Below are 14,346 nucleotides of genomic sequence, written 5' to 3' on the forward strand. Positions count from 1 at the left end.
GAGTTGGGGGGGAGGGGAGCTGCTGAGAAGCAGGTTCAACGGCAATGGCTCGAATTTGCATGCAAAAATGCCAAATCTGATTGCATCCTCCCAGGTACCTAAAAAGGCAAACTCTAGTTATCTCCGAAGGACGGTCCAAGGTCCGGAAGGGCCTTGGAGAATAACATCCTCTGTCATTGGTGGCCAAGTGTCTCACTCACACAAGGAAACTGGCAGTGAAGGGTCAGAGCCAACTCAAACGGCAAAAAGCAGAGACAGGACCTAGATGGCTTTCACATCCCCAAGGCCTTGGAAGAGAAAACTTCAAAATTGTATGCCTATTACTTAAGGAATTAAATACTTGCTTTACAGAATAGCGACAATTGAGAAAGGGCATTGTAGACTATTATTTTAAGATGTGTTACCTTTGTTTATGCTGTGGAGCATGTGTTCTAATGATGCAAAGATGTGTTTCATTCCTTTACGTTGCATTTGTTTATGAAACTGTGATTCTTTGCCCGTCTAAAACACTTGAGTCTAATAAGGGACTGCTAGTGAGACAGGAGAAAGGATAGGTGGGGCTGGTGGGCAGAGAGGAAAAAAATAGAAGGAGAAACCAGTGAGGGAAAGAAGGAGGATCAAGAAAACAAGGGGAGGGGAATGCTAGGAGCCGGCCACGCAGCCAGCCATGGGGTAAGAGGAGTGAACATAACACACATAGGGAAGTAAGAGAAATGGAAATGCCCAGAGGCAGAGATGTGCTAACTTAAGAAAACCTGGCTAGAAACAAGCCAAGCTGAGGCCAGGCACTTATAATTAAGACTAAGGCTCCATGTGTGATCTATCAGGGAGCTGGGTGGCACAACCCCCAAAAGAACAAGGAGCCAACGAGCAAAGGGTCAGAGCAAAGAGTAAAAAAGCAGCCAACAACAAAAGGGTGTTTCAAAACCAGCATGCGAGAAGCTTGGAAGCCATCACGTCTGTCTTCAGGCGAAAACAGGTGAGCAAAGATAAAATCAACAGTTTACCTTAGATCCAAACGAGAAGGTGCAGAGCAGACCCGAGTGGAAGGAACACGGGTGGATGAGAAGAACCATAGCTTCCTGTAGGAGAAGTCTTGGGCCGTTTACCCCTGCAGAACCGGTGCTGCCATAGGGAGACTTGACTGCAAGGAACGGAGCACTGGAGGTCAAATGCGGGTGAGGTTGAGGTGAGACTCCAGCTTTGGCGATACACACTGGTGAGGCAATGTGCAGCTACACTGTAGCGGCACAGATTAAGATACACCGGACTTGGTTAGATACAGGTTAATTTTACTCGGGGGAGAAATCACATAAGAAACCGATGACCCGCAAGTTCCAGCTCCAAGGACCCACACCAGCTGCCCTCGGAGACCCGATTGGAACAAGAGAGCAAAATACCACACTCTCAAGTACCCACCCGTGACCACGCCCAAGTGGGCGTGGTCAGCGCCACAGGTGAGGCTGGGTGGATTCCTACACTACAGTGAGGCAATGTGCATCTACACACTGAGGCTCTTCAGGGATGTGCAGCACCCAGAGACTCTCCCAGGTTCTCACTGTGAAAATCACAGAGTAGTCCTCACACATCTCCGTGTGACGGGAATGACAGCAATTGCTCCACACCGTGGAAGCAAACGTGGTTTTCTTTTTTTTATTTTCTTTGTGCTTTACGTGCATAACTGTTTGCCTATATGTATGTATGTGGGCCATGTGTGGCTGGTCACCATGGAGGCAGAAGAAGACATTGGATCTCCTAGACATGTAATTTCAGACTGATGTGAGCTGCTCTTAACTGCTGGGCCATCCCTCCAGCCTCACGCTGCCCTTCTTAACAGTTCCTCCCTCCCAGGGTCTTCCATCTCAGATACCTCAGCCAACAGAGCCCTCCACAGCCATGGCCAGAAGCTGGATAATCCTGCAGAGGTGTGCTTGGAGATTTGTCTCCTAGGCGACTCCAGGTCCCGTTGAGTTGATGATTAAGACTGTTCCAATGCCAGAACAAATTCTTGCCTCTGACGCCCACTAGGAATTATAAATATAACCTAACCCACAGACAGAGAGGCACAGAAGCTCAGGTTAAAGGATTATTTGTCTCGGTTTCTTCTTGTCTGGTATATCACATCTTGCTTTCACAGAAATATTGTAAGATGTAATAAGAGGCGAAAGGTATAATTTGAAGGAACAGATGAGACCCGGACTGAGCAGCGATGTCGGGGTTACTAGGGAGGAACTTAAAGTAAATCATATTCATGTGCCGAGAACTTGGAAGAGTGAACAAGCAGCACACAAAAACAAGTGGTAGGATGAACAGAAGGAAAACACAATCACGAGAAAGAAGAAAACGTTAGAAATGAAAGAAGACCGTGACAGAGACAATGAGTTGGGCATAAAACCTGACTGGAGGTGCCTGGGGGAAGGGGGAACGTTTGCTGATAAACTCATTAGAAACCCTTAGAGCCAAAATGTGGGTGAAAAACAGAATGGAAAGTTGGATGGAGACTCTTAAGAACAGAGCAACAATTACGAAGAGAGGAACTAACCCAGCTGTAGGGCAGCAGGTGAGAGAAAACAAAAACAAAACAAAAACCAGAGACTTGTTTAAGGGAATAATGGCCGAGAAGTTCCAAAAATTAGTACAAGGCACCAAAGCCCAGACCCAAGACGAACCACAAAACTTCATATATAAGCATACCATACTCAAACCAGAAGAACAGAGGAAAGCTTGAAAACGAGCCAGTAGTGTGGGGAGAAAAGGAAAAATACCTATACGGGTGTCGGGATTAGAATGACCCTGGACTTTCAGAAGCCCACTATCTCCTTCCAGCAAGAAGAGAAGTGGAGAAGAAGACATGAAATGATGTGTTAATAATGTCTCAGCACTCAAGAGTGTGGGCTGCACTTGCAGAGGACTAGAGTTAGGTTTCCAGTGCCCACAGGGACGCTCACAACTGTCTGTGACTCCAGTTCCAGGGAATCTGATGTCCTGTTCTGTCCTCTGAGAGTAATATATGTACACAATACATGTGCAGACATACATGAAAACAAGCATTCATACACATATAATTAAAAAAGGAAAGCAATACTTGTCAAAACTCACATTTGCATGATAAAGGATATTAGACAAATAGTAACAAGGTATTGAGCTACCTGTAAAGCTGTATAGCGTGCCTGGACCAGAAGCTTCAGGGACAGGGCAATGGGCTTAGGAGACTAACAGGAGGATTGCTGCAAATTCAAGATTAGCCTGGACTATATTGTAAGTTTCCGGGTAGCCTGGGCTACAAAGAGTCCCTATCTCAAAAACCTAAAATAATAATCATTATATAATAAAGATAACTATAATTTTCAAAAATTTAAAGTTTCAATTAATTGTAAATGCATACCTCAAACTAGAGGTCAGTAATTAAAACATCATTTACAAAAAATGATAGGGATTGAGAGCTATCCACCATGAGGGGAAGACACTAATTCTTACACCTCAGATGACCTACAAATTCCACACAAGATAAACACTTTTTTTTTTTTGGTTTTATGAGACAGGGTTTCTCTGTATTGTTTTGGAGGCTGTCTGTCCAGCCTGGCCTCGAACTCACAGAGATTCGCCTGCCTCTGCCTCCCGAGTGCTGGGATTAAAGGCGTGCACCACCACTGCCCAACAAGATAAACACTTTTAAATTGGTATTATACATATCATTATGAAGCTACTGAAAATGAGAAGCAAGGGAGAAATATTAAAAACACTCTGACCGGTGTTTAAGAAGTACAAGCTATGCATAAACACATGAAACTCTCAGTAAGCCACCATACAATTAAGAAGGTTCACAATGCAAGAGAGATTATAAGAAAAAAATTTCTTCCACAGCTAAGCGGGAAGAAAGGAGGCAAAGGCCTTGGTGGGTCATGTGTAGTGCTGTGACTGGCATGCATGGAAATGGTCCCAGCTGGAAGGCTGGCTGGGGCATGGTACAAAGGCGCAACACATTTTATTATGTAGCTTTTCTATTTCCACATGCATATTTTGAATTTGTACAATAAAATGTGTATTTCTGCATGAGTAATGTCCACATATGCATACACATGTGTGTACATATGCATGCATGTGTATACACATTTGTGCCCAGTTTGCCGCAAGAATTTCACTTCTCAGTTCCATCTTGCTGTATTTGAGATTAACTCTTCTCTCCCTCCCTCTCTCCTTCCTTCTTTCCTTCCTTTTTTCTTGTCCTTCCTCTCTTCCTTTCTGTGTGTTCAAATGCCTATATGCATGTGTGTATGTATGTATGTATATATGTATACATACTTGTGTGTCTATATGTGTCTGTATATATATACATACATATATACATATATAATGTCTGTGTGTCTATATGTGTGCATATATATGTGTGTGTATATATATAAAATGTCTTGCCTGCCTGCCTGCCTGTGTGTGTGTGTGTGTGTGTGTGTGTGTGTATGTGTGTATGCGCACGCGCACGTAAGTGAAGGCTAGAGACTAACATCAGGCGCCTTCTTTAATCGTTCTCCACCATATTTTTTGAGGCAAGGTCTCTCACCGAACCTGAACCTAATCAATTTGGCTAGACTGGCTGCCCAGAAAGTCCCAGACATCCTTTGCTGACATCCTCCTCCCCATACCCCGCCCTTTCCCATGCTGAGATAGATTACAGGTGTGCATCTCTACATCCAAGTTTTCTCTGGGTTCTGGAGGATCTAAACCCAGCTCCTCATTCTTGTGTAGTACATATTTTACCAGCTGAGGCATCTTCTCAGATAGAAAGGGACAACCTTTAAAAATAAACATGGTGTGCTTTCACCATATACCTTCAGGAAAGCAGCAGTATGACTTGAATTTATCAACAGGCGAGGCCACATTTTAAGTTTGAGGTCATCCTAGGCTACAGAGTAAATCCCTGTCCTAGATATAAGAGGGGGGGAGAAAAGAAGGGAAAGGAGGAGGGAAAAAAGAAGAACAAGAAAGAGAAAAGAAAGAAGGAGAGAGGGAGGAAGGAAGAGTTAATCTCAAATACAGCAAGATCGGACTGAGAAGGGAAATTTTTGCAGCAACAATGGGCAACAGACATTAGTGCAAATGAATTTGTATAACTCCCCAAATGAAAAAAATATGCCTGTGAGGAAGAGAACACAATCAACGTACTTTTTAGGAAGGTAAAATAAACACCAGGCTTCTCCAAAAGGAAGTGCTCCTACACAGTACCCAGGCTGGGATGAGGTGATGCCAGGAAACAATCTGACCTGCATGCATGAATTCCACTGTCCGTACATAAGCAAATACACCAATCAAAACCTGCTCAGAGCAGCAGCTTACTGCCCAGTGTGATAATTAGTGGTATCAAAACAATGGACAGCAACACACAGCGGAGGCTATTATAACCTGAGATGGCTAAATTGTATTGTGGGTCCTACGATTCCGGATTAACTGCTCCCGTATTGTGCATGTTGTAATCTTGAGGTCTCTAATAAAAATAAAAACCGTATTTGTCATCAAATCTGTAGATGAGAGATATACAATGGTAAAAAATGTATCAGTTCAGCCAGGCACAGTGGATGGTGCACATATATAATGGACCCTCGAGGCGGAGGCAGGAGGATGTTGAGTTTGAGGCCTGCTTGGGCTGCATAGTGAGTTCAAGTCTGGGCCATTGTGGGCTACAGATTGTGAGTGGCCCTATCTCACAAAATAAAACTGGGCTGGAGAGAGGGTTAAATGGTGAAGAGAGCTCACTGCTCTTGCAAGGAGCCTCAATTCAATTCCCCGAAGTCATATCAGGTAGTTTGCAACCACTTATATAACTCTGGTTCAAGTGGATCTGATACCACTGGCGTCTACTGGAACATGCACTCACATGCACATACTCACACCCACTCCCGTGCCCATCCACATGTGCACACATGTGCACGAGTACACACACACACACACACACATCACTTTAAAAATTAATTTTAAAAAATCTTAAAAATAAAATTGTTAATCCAAAATGTAACCAAAAGGGGGAGGCAGTGACCCTGAAAATCACTTGTACTCTGCTATTCCCTTCTTTATTGTTCCCAGTGACCTCTGTTGTCACTTATTCTTGCCTGTCTCTGGTGCTTTTCATATTGTAGACTCACATCTGAAGGCTTGGAACAAGGAACCACAGATAAGAGAGAACATGGTTATTGGGAGATGCCATTCTGTAAAATCTGTCTCTTATTGGCTGTTGAATAAAGCACTGTTGGCCAATAGGGAAGCAAGATAGGTGGGACTATGAGTCAAGGAGGATTCTGGGAAAGAGAAACAGAGTCAGAGACAATGTAGCCCACCAGAGAAGTAAGAGGTCCGGACCCTTTTCTCCCCTAAGAGAAATACTTAGATTAACAATTATGGGTTAAATACTTAAGTCAGAGCTAGCCAGAAAGAAACCAAGCAAACGGCCAACAGCTTCATAATTAATATAGCATCCTATATGTTCATTTGGGACTCATGCGGCTCTGGAACCAGGCTGGCAGGAAGACAATACCCTACACATGGTGCTTGTCTTTCTGGGTCTAGGTCCACCCCTCCCCACTTGATATGATCTTTTCTAGGACCATCCATTTACCTTCAGTGGACATGTTTCTTTAAGCAGCACAAAGTTGTGTTCTTTTTAGAGCCTCTTTGTCTGAATTGTTGGCTCACTGATGTCTGCATGTGCCTAAAACCTTGAGCACAAGGTCATCAAAGAAACTTCTCTTTGCTATAGGTGGAGACCATTACAGAAAAGGGGCTAACAGAGGGTTTAGAGGGTGGGGGAAAGAGAAAGTTGCAACATTACTTCAGTTTCTAAAAATAAAAAATGCTCAAAGTTTTAAAAGTTTTCTAAAAGAGAGACGGAAGACTCTCTAAAAGAAAGAAGGCTCATGTAGGCATATTAAACATCATTGAAAATGGACATTTAAATGAAAAGCATAGCTGAAAACAAGGAAGGTACGTCATAATGACAAAAAAAAACCTTGAATTTAAGCAGAAAATGAAACGAATTGTATTTGCCTGCACCTGGCAACACAACTTACAAATATGTAAAAAGCCATAGCTATGACTGTAAAGAGTTGATTTGGAGTAAGACATAAAAAGCAAAATAAAGCGATTCACTAAAAATCTAGCAAAATTAATTTTATAAATATATAAAGAACTCTAACAAAATGGAACATTTTCAGAAATAATTATATGCTGAGATACAAAGTAAATACAGAGAGTTTTAAAGAAATAAACTTTTGAGAATGCCTTCTCTAACCCAATGCAATTAAGCCAAAAATCAATACTGAAAATACAACACAAAAGCACCCTATTTTAGAAAATAAAGAAATAGACTTCCAAGTAAGTAAAAGAAACAAAGCAGAATAGAAATTTACAAGTATTTAACTGAAAAATAAAAAATATATGCTATTTTGAACTATCATGATGTGTATACACACATATATATTGGTATAAATAAATATATATAATACATAAATACATATATATACACACACATATAAATATATATATATGTACTTATATTGTAATTGCTTACATACAAGAAAGGGAAGAACTGGAAATCAATGGTTGTTAAGTACATGTCCTTCAGAAGGTAGAATAAAAATGCCTAAACAACCTCAAATAACAGAATGAGTGGATCAATATAAGCAAAGGCCAAAATTTAATTTGAAAAATATAAAAGAAGGCTGAAGAAACTCTTTGTACATTCCTTTACAACGAGGCCTAAGAGACAGTATTAAGAAGGAATCCAAAGTAATGCATGTGGTGCACTCCCATTTGCATAAGAAAGAAAATGTATACAGAGGCAGAGACACAGAGTGCTAACTTCGCCTGCTCAGACCTCACAGGTATAGGCCATCTGTGGAAGCACAACCACACATGGCATCCCCAGGGAGCACGGAGGACAGGAATGGAAGGGGGTTTTCCACTGCCATAGCTTGTGTTATTTCCTGGGTCTCATGATAATGAAAGTCACATTTTTAAAAGTAAACAAAAAGTTTAAAAATAAGTGATTTTTTTTAAAGCAATAATGATTCTTTAAATAAGTAGCATGGTATTGGGGGGGTGAGCACTCTCTGGAATATACAACACTTTTGCCTACAAATTTGTTGACCTCAAGCAATCAGTAGCACTAATGATCTAAAAATGGCAGTGAAAACACAGGTTGTAGCAGGCTTTCTTCTTGGGTTCCAACCAGCTCCCAAGTCATGAAACAAAGACATTATTAGCTATGAATGCTTGGCCTAGCTTAGGCTTGTTTCTTGCCAGCTTTTATAACTTAAATTATCTTGTTTCTCATAATTTACATTTTGTCTCAGGCCTTTTTACCTGTCTTCCTTGCTTCCTCCCTCCCTCCCACCCTCCCTCCCTCCCTCCCTCCCTCCCTCCCTCTCTCTCTCTCTCTCTCTTTCTTTCTTTCTTTCTTTCTTTCTTTCTTTCTTTCTTTCTGTATCTCTTACTATCTTGCTTCGCCTGTCTTTCTGGTTGGCAGCTGTCTGGCTTTTAGCCCTGGGTGTTTCTTTCTCCCTTGTTCTCCCCAAATCCTCTTCTCTCTCAAGCACAGATTCCTCCTCCTACTTATTCTCTTCTGCCTGCCTGCCTGCCCTGCCTATCCTTCTCCTTCTCAGCTATGGGCCATTCAGCTTCTTATTAGGCCAATCAGGTACCTTAGACAGGCAAAGTGAAACAAATGTAACACATCTTTACATAATTAAACAATGCAGCATAAACAAATGCTGCACACCTTTACATAGTTAAAGTAATAGTCTTATTCTGTAGGGTAAACAAATGTAACACCTCTTTAAGTGCTTGATTTCCGCAACAACTGGTGGTTAAGGGATTGTCCTTGTTGCTGTTTGTAGTGGTGATGGTAGTAATAATGGTGGTGGCAGTGGTGATGGTGGTGGTAGCGGTGGTGATGGTGGTGGTGGTGGTGATTATGGGGGTGGTGATCGTAGTGGTAACGACAGTGATAGTGATAATAATGGCGGTGGTACTGGTGATAGTGATTATGGTGGCAATGATGGTGGTAATGATGGTGGAAGTGGTAGTAATAATGTTGATTGTGGTGGTATTAAAGGAGGTAACGGCGGTATGATAGTGGTGGTGATGGTGGTAAAGACAGCAGTGATACTTTTGGTGATGATTCTATTAGTAGAGCTATTGAAACTTTTCTATTAAACTACAGAGGTTCTAATGACCTTAATTCTCAGGTTAACACACAAATGATCTGAGCCAATTAACAGTAACACACCTCTATCACCATGTTTTCCCTGTCTTCATGTGTTTTTAATTTTCATGCATTGTGGTTTAAAAATGTGAATTCTACAGTCTTAAAATTTGAAAAGATAAGTACACAATTGTCACTCGGAAACACAACGTTCCATAGCTGATCTGTAGACTGTGTCACCTTGCATACCTGAGTGTGCACATTCTGAGCAGACATCCCATGTCCCCTTTCCATAGACGCTGGAAGCCAACCATCTAATTTCTGATTCTATGAGTTTAATGATGGTGGGTGTTTTATATACATATAATTACTCATTATTTATCCTCTTGTGACTATCCTGCTCCACAGCATCATGAAACTTCATCCATGTAGCTTCACGTGACAAGCTTTCCTGGATATATGTATATGGTGTATAGCTACATTCACATTTTGTACATTTAAGTTGCTTCCAAATTGTATTAGTATGTCATGTTATGAGCAAAATACCCAATAAAAATATTAGAAAGAAAGACTTGTTTCAACTCACAGTATCAGAGGGTACAGTCTATCTTAGTCAATGTTCTATTGCATGTGAAGAGATGACTTGACCATGACAACTCTTAAGAAAGCATTTACCTGGGGCTGACTTACATTCAGAGGCTTATTCCATTATCATCACGACAGGAAGACATGGTTCTAGAGGGGTCATTGAGAGTTCTATATCTCAGCAGCAGTAGTAAGTGGGAGAGATACTGAGCCTGGCTTGTAAATCTGAAACTTAAAAGCCAATTTCCAGTGACACACTTCCTCCAAAAGGCCACACCCATACCAACAAGACCACTCTTCCTAATAGTGTGACTCCCTGGTAACCAAACATTCAAACCTGTGAGCCTCTGGAGGCCATTCTTATTCAGACCACCACACAGTCCATCGTGACTAAAAGACATGGGGGTTTAACGTGAGTTTACAGTTGAGGAATGTGTAACAGAGGTTTATTCACATGACACCAACCAGGAAAGAGAGACAGAAAGTCAGAACCAGAGGTAGGCAAAACCTCAATGGCCTGCCCCTAGTCACCTACTTCCACAAGTCAGGTTTTACCTCTCAAAGGTGCCTACTTCTTCAAAATAGTGCCACAAGTTTGGGACCAAGTATTCATAAAATGAGCATGTAGAAAACATTTCAAAATCAAACTGTAATACTCTACCTAAACCCCAAAGGATCATGGCCGTCTCATGATGCAAAATGAATATAGTCCAAAAACGGAAGCCCTAAGAGACTGAACAGTGTTCAAAAACACAGTGTCTCCACTGAGACTAAAAGCAATCTTTTCAATGTGAGCCCCTGTGAAATCAGAAAGTTACATACTTCCAAAATACAACGGCATGGAGTAGCTATTACCACCCCAGGAGGAAGGGATGGGAGGGACAAGAAGAAAAGGCTGAACCTATCAAGGTAGACAATCCTATAGCCCAGCCCCCATGGACTTGCCATGTGCAGCACATGTGTGTGACCTCTCTCCCTTGGTGCCTACATAGTTCCACAGAAGACACCATCTGGGCTGGCATCTCCAACATCCAAGGGTATAGTCATAGCTTGGATGACATCCCAGGCATCCCCTGCAGGGAATCTAACCCTCCTGCACTTTCTTTAGAACCTTAGTGACTCCTGCATTATGCATGCATGCAGGCCAACAACCAGCAGCACCATGTGGACAACACCACCTTCTGCTGTCAGCTGGAGCAGTGACCAGGCTCCCTTGGGCCACAGCTGCAGAATCCATAAAAACCCCTCCTTGTATGGCCTCATCCATGCCTGCCACCAAACAGCGCAGCTCCCCTCTCAGCATGCCCCTTGGTTGATTCAGATGAGGGGGAAAATTGTGAGACAGAGTGAAAAGAGAAAATTAAGAAGATGACATGGGTCAAGGAAAGAGCCCTTCACTCCGGAGCTTGGTTGAATTCTCTCAGTAACTGAAAAGTTATGAATTCCAACACAGAAAAATCTGCCATGAGGTTGTCCGCACGGAAAAACATCACGGGTAAGAGAGGCAAACTAGCAGGGAATCGTGTATGCTTAGGGCCTAGATGTCTATGACCTTCAAGTGTGACCCGTCTTCTTCCCCAGCTGTAAGCCCGCAGTTCCCTGAGAATCTTGTAAACAAGACTATACGCATCGCTTACAGTTCTGAAGAAGTCTTAGCTTACTTGTGACTCCTTGGGATCTATGGTTTTAACAAACAGAGATGGGGGTTTCCAGGGAGAGTCCTTAGAAACTCTTTGAACAATGCAACTTCAGAAGCCACGGAATTCAAGCACATGATTCCCTAGTTTGCTTTCTGTCGCTGTGACTGACAGCTGATCAAAACCAACGTGGGGAGGAAGGAAAGGTTTTATCGTTCCATTTTACGGCTTACAGACCACAGTAAAGAGAAGTCGGGGTAGCCGGGCGGTGGTGGCACACGCCTTTAATTCCAGCACTCGAGAGGCAGAGGCGAGTGGATCTCTGTGAGTTCAAGGACAGGCTGGACCGACAGCCTCCAAAACAAAACAGAGAAACCCTGTCTCGTAAAACCAAAAAAAATAAATAAATAAATAAAAATAAAAATAAAAAAAGAGAGAAGTCGGGGCACAACACTGTAGGCAGGCCCTGGAGAAGAAGCCATGGAGAAATGATACTTACTGCCTTGCTTCCCATGACGTAGTCTACTTTATTACACAACCCAGTGCCATCTGCTCGGGAGTAGCACCACCCACGGTGAGCTGGGCCCTCTCCATATAGATTTATCGCCTGGTCCCTCTTCCCCGGTGATTCTAGCATGTGTCAAGTTGACAAAAAGAACCCATCAGCACATACCGCAATGGCTAAGACTCTTCGGTGGGCCTCCCTTGAGAAGCCCGGACCCCACACTAAGGTGGGCGCTGTCCTTTTCCCAAGTGCCTCTTACTATTAATGACCATGTTTACAACTATGTGAAAATCTCTTCTTCACAAAGTCAGAATCTATTTCATACTGATTCATCTTGGAATTGTTTTCTGCAGTGATTCAAGGATCCAGCCTCACCTGAGTGGAGGTCTCCAGAGCTGCTCATGCGCTCCGGCAGCAGCATGGAACTATGTCTCCAAGCCCACTCCTGCTGCCACCAAGAGCTGCTCAGGGGCTTCCAAAACGACAGATGAGAAGCACGTTTCCCAGAATGCTATTTGATCACACACTCCACCACCTGCAAGCAGACAGTGATAAGAGGCTCTCTGGTTATCCCAAGTGGGCTCTATCTTATGATCACAAAGTTCCCCAAACCAGTTGGTCCTAACTCAGTTCATTTGAAAGGGGAATGCTGAGGTTACATGACAAGTTACGGTGCGCATGGGAGACTACAACCATCACTTGGAATAAATGACTGAAAGAAAAACCGGAGGGAAGAAAAAGAAGAGACAGGACAGAAGCGGGGGAGGGGCAGGACAGGACAGAACCCAAAAAGTTAATGCTGAAAAGGCCTAAGACTCGCTGTCTCTGGAAATAGTCCGGAGAAACTGTCCTACCCATCACTAACTTGGAGGCAAAAAAAAAAAAAAAAAAAAAAAAAAAAAAAACAAGCAACCCATGAAAAAGCAGAGGCGCAGAGGTGCTGCCTGCACAGGACTGGGTTCTCTCAAAAGCAGTGATAAAATGCTCTTGGAGGTTGTTTTTTTATATCTAGTCTTAATAACAACAGTATTATCCAGGCTCATTTCTTCAAAACCTGAAAGGAGACTGACTTGGGTCTCCTTGGATCTTTCCTGTGCCCTTTAAGCCATTCCCTTTGCATTACAATATGAAGGCTAACAATACTATGATTTCCCCCCCATTGAAATGCGCCATCTCCCCTCTCCATAAAAATAGGCTACTGTGATTATTGAGTATGCCTGGGTACTTGGCATTCATCTCCCCTTTCTTTCTTATGATAACTGGAACAGTGGAACACTCACTGTCCTGCAGGAGCCGATCTAGAAGCAATGGCACTTTGTGCCACTCCAGCCCCTTTGGGAGAAAGATCATTTCTAAAATAATGACTTGCCCAGCAGTTTATTACCAGCCTGGAGTCATTTTCACACCTCAGAAGTGAAAGCTTAATGAGCAGAAAAATTAAAGAGTCAAGCTCTGTTCGGGTCTTCTTAAATGGCAACGTTTTGTCAGCTGGGTAGAAGACGCACTTCCCAAAGAGAAGCAAGCTGCCTCATGCTCATCTTCTTCTCCAGATGTCCTTTCAATCATGAACTCTAACCTCCTGGCCTCCCAAAGCCAGGCTCTTCTCTCCACTTTTGAGGGGATGCCCCTATGGAAGAGCCTATGGTAAGTAATAGCTGTGTTGCCATGACACACTTCTCTGCCCATGTAGAAAACACAGTCATCAGTCAGTAATGCCTTCCCAACTGACAGCCCCATACCCCAGACTCCTTCTCCTACCGCTGTGGTAACTCTCTACCTAAGTTTGCAAATCCTCAAGCAGATTTTGGAGACTTGTTCAAGGCATCACTTGTTCTCATAATTTTTCCCTGTGTCTCTCCAGCAGCTGCCTTCTCCTTAGTGCTCTTGGGCTTCTTGGTCCTGGTTGCCAGGATCTCACCCTAGCCTTCCTTCAGATCCCCAGACTGCATGACGAGTTCAGATGAGATGCTCAGAGCATCACACAGGGGCCAGATGTGTTCATTACACAACAAAGTAGGTGTCTTCAAGGGGAAGAAAGAACAGTGGCCAGGGAAACCGTTGCAGAAGAAAACACTCATGGAGAATGGATAGTCCCAGAGAAACCACTGTCTTATGATAACAGGGTATCTATTGCTATGAAGAGACATGACTGTGGAAACTCTTATAAAGGAAAACATTTAATTGGGGTAGTTCAGTTGCAGTTCAGAGGTTCAGTCCATTATCATCATGGTGGGACATGGCAGAGTGCAAGCAGACATGATGCAGGAGAAGTAGCTGAGAGTCCTACATCTTGCAGGCACAAGAAGTAGATTCAGACACTGGGCAGTATCTGAGAGTATAAGAGACCTCCACAGTGACATACTTCCTCCAACAAGACCACACCCACTCCAAAAGCCACACCTCCTAATAGTGCCACCCCCTATGGAGGC

At 43.1% G+C, this 14,346-nt stretch overlaps 1 long non-coding RNA gene across 2 annotated transcripts in view; it reads right to left on the reverse strand.

Annotated features, from left to right (window-relative positions):
- Window positions 1–3,054, reverse strand: part of LOC106022219 — a 374,747-nt gene extending 371,693 nt beyond the window's left edge. For both annotated transcript variants that reach the window (XR_005874113.1, XR_002385579.2), the window contains exon 1: window positions 1,008–3,054. This is a non-coding gene — a long non-coding RNA (uncharacterized LOC106022219). The remainder of the gene's footprint in view (window positions 1–1,007) is intronic.
- Between the last annotated feature and the right edge of the window lie 11,292 nt (window positions 3,055–14,346).

Source organism: Mesocricetus auratus, unplaced genomic scaffold, assembly GCF_017639785.1.
Source record: "Mesocricetus auratus isolate SY011 unplaced genomic scaffold, BCM_Maur_2.0 Super-Scaffold_100676, whole genome shotgun sequence".
NCBI classification, from domain to species: domain Eukaryota; kingdom Metazoa; phylum Chordata; class Mammalia; order Rodentia; family Cricetidae; genus Mesocricetus; species Mesocricetus auratus.